Source organism: Accipiter gentilis, chromosome 17 (assembly GCF_929443795.1).
Source record: "Accipiter gentilis chromosome 17, bAccGen1.1, whole genome shotgun sequence".
In the NCBI taxonomy this organism is placed as follows: Eukaryota; Metazoa; Chordata; class Aves; order Accipitriformes; family Accipitridae; genus Astur; species Astur gentilis.
The window spans coordinates 21,216,435-21,224,953 of NC_064896.1; the positions used below are offsets into that span (position 1 = coordinate 21,216,435).

Consider the following 8,519-nt stretch of genomic DNA (forward strand, 5'->3'; position numbering starts at 1 on the left):
GATGTGCCAATTTTTGCGGAGTTTCGGGAGCTGAGAGGCATTGAGTCAGTGCTCAGGTAGCTGCCATCCATCGAGAGCCACAGCCCGTAGGAGGGGGGCCTGGCAGTTTAGCAGCTGGCACGGAGCGCTCTCCGAGTCGTTCAATCAAAGCTCCAGCTGCGAGAAGCAGCCACTGCGCTGGAGGTGCCGTTATTGGTTTTGAATTCGTTGTTAATTAAGGTGAGATCTCACTGTGCTAGTGTTCAGCAAACGCGGGAAGAAATGGACCTTTCCCTGGCAAGTTTATCATTCCAACAGGCTACACAAACAAGCGTAAAGGATGATGGAAAATGTAAAAGGTGTATTTTGACATTTCTTGGAACATTCTTTCCCCAGGCCCCCCACTGCAGCCCCTCTGACCAGTTGATTAAGCTCATGGGCAACACAACGGTAAGCCATGTGCCTTTTCCTCCATTTTACTCAAACAATAGTGCTATGTGTATTTACTGGCTGAGAGATGGTCCACCGAGACCAGATCAGCTTTCAATAGCTGCCTTTCAAAGTTACACCCATTTCAGAAACTGCCTCTCTCTTCTTCCCCCAGGGGAAATGGTTGCCCACGGTTCACGCCTCTGGTTCATGAAGGAGTTCTGCCCGGCTGGAGCATCGTAGGAGTCAACCCAAAACCACACGTTCCCTCATCTGATTTCTGGCTCATTACTTCTTCCTTTCTTGACAGATACATTCAGTTTGACTGAATTTTTGCACTCATTATTCTATAACCCATCAGAAATCAAGGTTATGTACTTCTAATTATGGTGGACAATGTAAGTTTACTTTCAACCTGAATTCAAGCGGTGGTCCTGGGGATGACATACTGGGGAAGTTAATGATTAACTCTGCATGTCACTGAGCGGTTTTGTATGCATCCAGCTAAAGAAGCATAAAATACTTCTAAAATTAAAAATGAAGCTTCTCATCTGCTGTTTGAAACCTAATCACTCTGTACTCAATGGTGAAAGTGTCCTGAGGCACCAGCCAGCACTGAGGTCTGGTTCTGAGTCCCTAACACAGAGATAATCCATCTCTCTGCTCCCAACACCTGGTAGCCAAACGCCTCATCCTGTCAGTATGTCTTTTCAGGGAGATCTTTTCCTTTTGTGTTGAATTCTTATTGAGGTCAAAGAAAATATTGTTACTCTAGCTATTTAAAATCATCTCAGGGAACAGAAAACTTTTGAGTTGTCTTCTGAAGCACTAGCACCAGAGTAAAACTTCTCTCTTTGCCCTCCACGCCCCAAGTTCCCTGCTTTGTCTTCACACGCAGCCATGCCGCGTGTTGCACATAAACCCAACAGAAGAACCGAGCGTTCATCTGCGAGTGTGTACATATGTACGGACATAATTTTCCCACAGATGCATATTATTCCCCAGTGGAGAAAGCTGTAGTAAAAACGGTGCACGACGAGTGCTCTTCCCAGTGTTTAATGTATCACCTAATGCCACTTGGACTTCACGGCAGTAGACCTGCTCTACGAACCATATACATTACAGTAAGAATCACAGAAATCAGTAAGAGCACGTTGGCTTAACAGAAACCCAGAACTACACGTAGACTGCTCTATGTGAACATTTAGAAGTTAACATTCTTAGACAAAACTAACGTTCTTCATTAACAGTCTGGCTCTACTATGTGTTTTGCCCCTGACGTCAACGGGAGACAGCATTTCGCACGCTCTGTCTCACCGGAAGACAGAGTTTTTTAGGTTGATTGACATCCAATTTATGCACCTTAGCAATTGTTAACTACTGATAAACACTGCATAGGACTAATAAAGTTTTACTTGCATTTTCAGCTGTAATGCTCAAAGCTATTAACTACAACAGATTACATTAAGTACCTTAACGTAACGACCCGATTGTCTAAAATTCCCGGGTAGTGCCTATCGGTGACAGTATTTTCCACTGTGTGCGCTATGCATACTATCATTACCTACTTTGGCTTGACACTATTGTAGCTTCTCACGTCTTTTTTTTTCAAGCTGTAGGCCATGAGATACCTACGGATATGTTTTTTAACTCTACTGGACTTCCTCACTTAAAAGTGAGATAATGGCTGTGTCATAAAGACATACAGACCGCAAAGGAAGAAACAGAATATTAGTACTTTTCATTCTGCTCTTGAATCTAGCGATCGAGTGTGAAGAGGTGTCTTGTTGCATCGTCAGAAATACCTCAGCTTTTAAAATTCAGCTCGGAGAGGCTGGCTACCTCCGTAATTTAGACGTGGCGCGAGAGTTCATGTGAAAACCAGACTGAATTGACAAGCGCAGGTACACAGTTAGGCATTCTTCTGACCACAGGTCAATTTATCTTATAGAGATAGATCAAGCCGCAGTATTTACACGTTCAGAACAAGTAATGAAGTATGAGGCACTGTTCCACCAACCTACAACCCGCAAATGAGAAACCTTATTATATTATGGCCATAAAACTGACAGCAACTGCATATGATTACTGTACCGTCGCGTTAAGAGCTTCGAAACGTGGATCCGCAGCCCTACTCCTTTCCTAAATCCATGGGATTAATGTAGCCACGTACCACTTTTAGCCTCTTTCAATTATTTCAGCATAGCCTTAGAATTATATTTGGCATCCCTATCTGGCACGTACAATAACTGCGAGCAACAGTAATCATTTCTGCATCGAGGTCACCGAGCGTATCGACCGCTGTAAGAACTCGGGAGAGCGCAGAATACCGCCTGCCTCAAAAAGTCAAGGCAAATAGGGAAAACGTAACCCAGAAATCGGCGCAGCTCTGGGCTGCGTTTGCGATGTAGCGGTCAGCTCCGGGCAGCGCTCGCCCTCTCCTAACCCTCCTCATCCTCCCCTCCTCCCGCCGCACACGCACGGCTCCTCCGCTTTAACAAAAGCCTCTGCCCGTCCCTCTTTCTCCGCCAGCACCAACACCTAATCCAACCAGCCTGTCCCACGGGGAAAACCGTTATTTGCGCCTTAGCCAGGAAGCCCCGGGGACGCGCACACACACACACACACACGGAGGCTGCAGCGCAGGCTGCCTCCGGGGAAAAGGCAGACCCCCCCCCCCCCGCCCCCCGCCCGGCATCCCCTCCGCACCGCCCAGCCTGGGTGCAAAGAGCGGGCAAAAAAAAAAAAAAAAAAAAAAACCACAAAAAAACCAGGCTGCAAGGAGACATTGAGGAAGAGCCGGGCTCCCTCCTCCGCCGTTGCAGCAGGTGAGGCCGTTCCGCAGTCGGCGACAGCGGCGCTCCCCCCCCCCCTCCCCGCGCACCGCGCTCCTTACCCGGCTCGGCCCGGGCGCTCGGCAGGAGGGCGACGATCACCCCCAGCAGCACGACGGCCCCGGCCAGGCCCGCTCCGCCGACCGCCGGCGGGGCTCTGAGCGGGGGCGCTGGGCCGGGCGCTCCGCCGGGCCCCGCGGGGCGCGCCCCGCTCCGCCCGCCGCCGCCGCCGCCGCCCGCCGCCCGCCGCCACATCGCCGCGCCTCAGCGGGCAGCGCTGCCCATCGCCCCGCCGCGCCGCGCTCTAGAGCAGCGGCTGTGCAGGCAGGAGGAGGCGGCGGAGGAGGAGGAGGAGCGGGGGGCACCGCATGCTGCCGCCGGCTCTCGCCCACCCGCCCTGCTGCGCCGCCGGAGGACGCGGTGCCGGTGACCACCCCCCCACCCCCGCCCGGCACCGGCGCGGCCCCTCCGGCTCCGGCGCGGAAGGCGGCTTCGGCGACAAAGGGCTTCGCGGCGCCGCCAGTCCCGGCCCCCCCCCCCCCCCCCCCGGCTCCCCGCCCTCCGAGCGCGGGGAGGCGGGGAGCGGAGGCGGCGCTGCCGGGGCCGCGGGGACCCCCCTCCGCCGCCCCGCGGGGCTCCCGGCCCCCCCTCGCCCGCCCCGGCGGAGCCGGCGCCCGGCGCTGCCCGGGGGCGGCGGGCGCAGGGGCCGGGAAGCCGCCGGCCTCTGTGCCTTCGAGGGCACGGCCGAGGCAGCGGAGGCTTTTCTGGGCCCCGAAGCCGTCCCTCGGCGCAGAACACCGGCCGCCAGCGCGGGGAGCAGTTAGCTCCGAGGAGGGAGAAACTGGAGCGTACCCCGCAGGGGTTTGACCAAAGTGGCAGCTACCTCCACGGCCGCCCGGTGTGTAAACACAGGGAAGGTCTTCTCCTGCCTCCCCTCTCCCCTGCCTGTGACCGCACTCGGAGCTCCAGGCCGAAAGGGGGGCCGCGAGGGACGGAGGTTTGCCTCTGCAACGCTTAAAGGCCCAGCGGGAGGCCAACCGGGCCATCAAACCTACTATGAGACCAACTGGGCCATAAAACAACCAACTATGAGACCAACCGGGCCATCAAACAACCAACTATGAGACCAACCGGGCCATAAAACAACCAACTATGAGACCAACCGGGCCATCAAACCTACTATGAGACCAATCGGGCCATCAAACAACCAACTATGAGACCAACCGGGCCATCAAACCTACTATGAGACCAACTGGGCCATAAAACAACCAACTATGAGACCAACCGGGCCATCAAACCTACTATGAGACCAACCGGGCCATCAAACCTACTATGAGACCAACTAGGCCATAAAACAACCAACTATGAGACCAACCGGGCCATCAAACCTACTATGAGACCAACCAGGCCATCAAACAACCAACTATGAGACCAACCGGGCCATCAAACAACCTACTATGAGACCAACCGGGCCATCAAACCTACTATGAGACCAACCGGGCCATCAAACCTACCGTGGACTGCAGAGGAGGTGAGCCCCAGCCAGAGGCAGAAGCTGCCTCAGTCACAGTCGGACCAACCGCCACGGCCATTCAATCCAGTGTTTTCCGTAATTTGTATTTGCAGCAGAGGTCATGTGAATTCTTCGTTCTAATACCATCTCTTTCCTGGCGCTGCTTCCTTGAGTCTAGTTCCCAGCTCACGTCTGCGGGCAACAGCCGGTGGTGCTGGGAGGAGGGAGCAACACGAAGGTGGGCGCGGGGCAGGATGGGCTCCAGCACCCCGAGAGCTGATCCTGAAAGGGTGCTGTCCCGGCCTCCCAGCAATTCCAGCAGAAAGGGAGACGTCGTCTTTCTGATAAATTCCTAGAAGTCAGGGTTGAGGTAGAGCAAGCCTCAGCCTGGACTAGCCACAGCTCGAGAGCCTGCTGCCCAGCTAGTCACAGCATCCCCGGAGTCACGACGACCCACGATTATGTATTTATCTGACTAGTTTAGCACGCTCCAAATGTCACCAATACAATTACTCGGCCGCTAATACGTCCCATTTGTGCCGTTTCACTCACTTTTTCCTCAAATCACTAATTCATTCTATGCAGAATTAGCTTTCACATGATGACTACTAATGACTATCCACAGAGAAAAGATGGCAGTTGTACGATTATTATAGTAAAATGGATAGCTTACTCATCACTCCGGTTTATTTAGGGCCAACGTATTTAGTGCAGGGCCCTCTGGTGGTACCTTCTATCACCTTGAGGGAGTCCTGTGTAAAACCCATTCCATCATTTTCATAGTTTTCTAGGTTTTGTCACAACACAATCTTTGTAATAGGTCCATCAATAAGTTAATTTTGACAGCACTTTTTCCCAATCTAGCTCTGAACCATTAAAGTCTTCTTTTAATTTTCCATTATACAGCATATGTGTGTGTGTGTGTATTACCTATAAAATACAAATATTTTTTTCCGAGCAGATTTAGTCGTTATTCCAAAGGATTTTAAAAATGCACATTTTCCAGAATGATGGCTGGATAAGATCCCTTACAGCTAGTGAAAAATCACTGAAGTTTTACCAAGTAACTGTAGTTAACTACTTCCTAAACTTACCTTTCCCAATCCTATTTGTCTTCATGGTCCAGAAAGGTAATTTCAACCTCTGGGGGGTATCTGGTGCCGAGATTTGCTTTCCTATATGTGTGTTCTCCTAGAGTGTGCACGTGCTCTGTATACTTGATCAGCAGGTACTTTTTTTTGCAAGCAGCACATCTCTGTTGCCCACGGATCCCCTTCCATGGTTAAACACATCTGGATCAGGGAGATGAAGTGTATGTGCCTCTAAGCTGGTTTCCTCTCAGCTGTAGAATCCTTAATGCTAGAAAGTAGTCCATATTCTAGAAGAGAGGTCTCATTATGGGTAACAAATCAAGATGTGCCACGCCAGTGAAGATTTATCTAGTCTAGCTGGCTGAGGAGATGTACGAGCATTTCTCCGTTGGACCAGTAGGTCTCTTGCTGGGGAAGAGTACCACAATCATTTTGAGTCTTGCCCATGTTTACGAAGGAACCCATAGATAAGAATCTCACCCACAGAAGAGATGAGACCAGTGGCCGTGCAGCGACTTCTCTGTGGAGCAGGTGGCAGGCCATGGTCTCCATCTTCGCAACAGAACAGTTGGCATTTTTCATTTTGATGAATAAGACAGGCCAAGTTTATGAACACCTCGCTCCACAAATAACAGCCACAGAATGGAGTCCAGTCTCCAGCCCCCTCTACCAACAGGGTGTAGATGCACCTAACCCGCTACTTCAGGATATGAGAAGAATCCATTCCAATGTGTATTTTAGCCTCTCAGCATGAAGCTTCTTCGTTCTAACGAAGAATACTCAGTGCTGTTCCCCAAGACAGGGGCAGCTGGAATCATCTGAATCTGCTTAGCGCACGTATCCACCTCTCCCGAGAGAGAAAATGCACCTGCTTACAGGTGAAAGGTAGGAAGATATGATTAACATCAATCACTGTCAAACCTTATCCAGGATTTAACACGCCTGCCTGCACAGCAGGACATCAGGCTGACCGTTTCAGTCGCCACGTCGTTCAGTGTGGGAAAAGAGGCAGGAAGGGCTACAGCATTTCTCTGGCGTTCCCCAGAGCTCTGCACCGCACAAGACACGCATGCCGAATATTATCGGCCTGTGAGGAAGTTACAGCTCTTTAAGCGGGGAGCGGTAGTATTTCACAACCCTACCAAAACTTTGACTCAACACTGCCTCAGTTCATTACGGGAGCTGAAATCACAGTACGCGTGAGTTGCAGTGATTAATGTGAATCTACCGTGATCATCAGGACTGCGCTGCTTTGTGAGTGATACCAAACAGTAGCGTCTCTGTTGCCTCCCAGAGAGCGATCATCTCTCCAGCTGAAAACTTCAGCTAATTCATTGAGAAAACATAGCATCATCCTGAACCCGTTTGTCCCGCTACAGATCTGTAGCATGTGACAGCTCCATTGACTCTGAAAGCTTTTCCTTGAATGAATCCACTACCATAACTGCAGTGTAAGTTTGTCCTTTGCATTTAGCGACAGGGGAAATACCAAATTTTAAACCAGTGTTAGTCATCCTAAAGGCGGCTGAGAGGAAGATTACTTACTCCTAATTGTCTGTCCCAGTCCTATCCTTCCGCAGGATGGGAAAGAGCACAGGGGACAGTCGGACATTATTACTAACAGAAAGCAAGAATGGAAAGGACTTCACAGACGGCGTATTCCCTCGGAAAGGCTCAGGCTGCCTTTCCTTGTTTGTTAGATGTTGCCAAAAGCGAGAGTGTAAAATACCAAGGCAATGGCCCTATTTGCTATGGGAAACGTGGGATATAGATACCAATGTCAACACGCATTTAAGTCAACAATATGTGAGTCTAACTGTAAAGAATGAGAAGGAAGCAGCTTTCATAGCAACAGAGGTGCCTGTAGAATTTGGACAGACGCATTTTCATGTAGCCTGAGGTACAGTGCTGCAGGAAAAGCTTTGCAGACAGCATGACCAACCTGCATTGAAGAGCGAGCAGCTGTAAAAGATCAGTAACGGCAGCACCTCGTATTCAGCAAAGCAAAGCTTTCCGTCAGTTCTGAAATATTTTGGTATCAAAAATACATTGCACTGTCATTTCAGTCTTCTACCCTTCATTTCTAACAGCACCTTAAACGCGATGTTAGGCACAGAAACCACGCTACTTCAGAAACACGCTTACCCAATAGCCTGCTTCCCGACGGCTTCCAGACCACTAGGTTTCAGCAAGCACTAAGCCCACGGCAGAATGAGCCCATTTGGCTGACAACAGCACCGGCAGATGCCCCTTCCACGGACGTCTGGTCCGTACCAGGCTGGCCATCTGGAGCCACTGACCGCGTGGGGCCATCTGCGGCAGCGGGAGCACCCTCCTGCTGGCCAAGCAGCAGTCGCCACAGGCTCGGTACGAACTTCGGCAGCGCTGATGTCTCTGCTGGTTATCTGGGCCAGATAACCTTTTTCAAAGGTTGCAAAAGTGGGACATCCAGAACAAGGAACCTTCAAGGTTTGGCTACGCTAAAGGCAGAATCTCAAGATCCTCCTAAGCAAACCTTGAAAGGTAATAAAAGTTAAAATTTCAGAAAGAAGAGAAGCTTAGTCAAATCAGCATATCAGAACTTTGAGGCCCTCCCTGTGAATTTTCGTCATTTTTGCCTTAACCCGGCTTTGATGTAACACAGCAAAAAAAAATGAAAGCCACCAAAAGTCA

General features: G+C 50.8%; 1 protein-coding gene and 1 long non-coding RNA gene across 2 annotated transcripts in view; both read right to left on the reverse strand.

Moving 5' to 3' along the window:
• KIAA1549L (KIAA1549 like) overlaps window positions 1-3,394 on the reverse strand; it is a 137,170-nt gene extending 133,776 nt beyond the window's left edge. The window contains exon 1 of the mRNA XM_049820482.1: window positions 3,305-3,394. The gene's annotated coding sequence lies outside the window, so the exon portion shown is untranslated. The remainder of the gene's footprint in view (window positions 1-3,304) is intronic.
• Window positions 3,395-4,277: 883 nt separating this feature from the next.
• Window positions 4,278-4,748, reverse strand: LOC126047204 (uncharacterized). The gene is made up of 3 exons (XR_007508530.1): window positions 4,631-4,748; window positions 4,509-4,572; window positions 4,278-4,418 (listed from the first exon to the last, which is right to left on the reverse strand). It is a non-coding gene; the product is annotated as an uncharacterized LOC126047204 (long non-coding RNA).
• Between the last annotated feature and the right edge of the window lie 3,771 nt (window positions 4,749-8,519).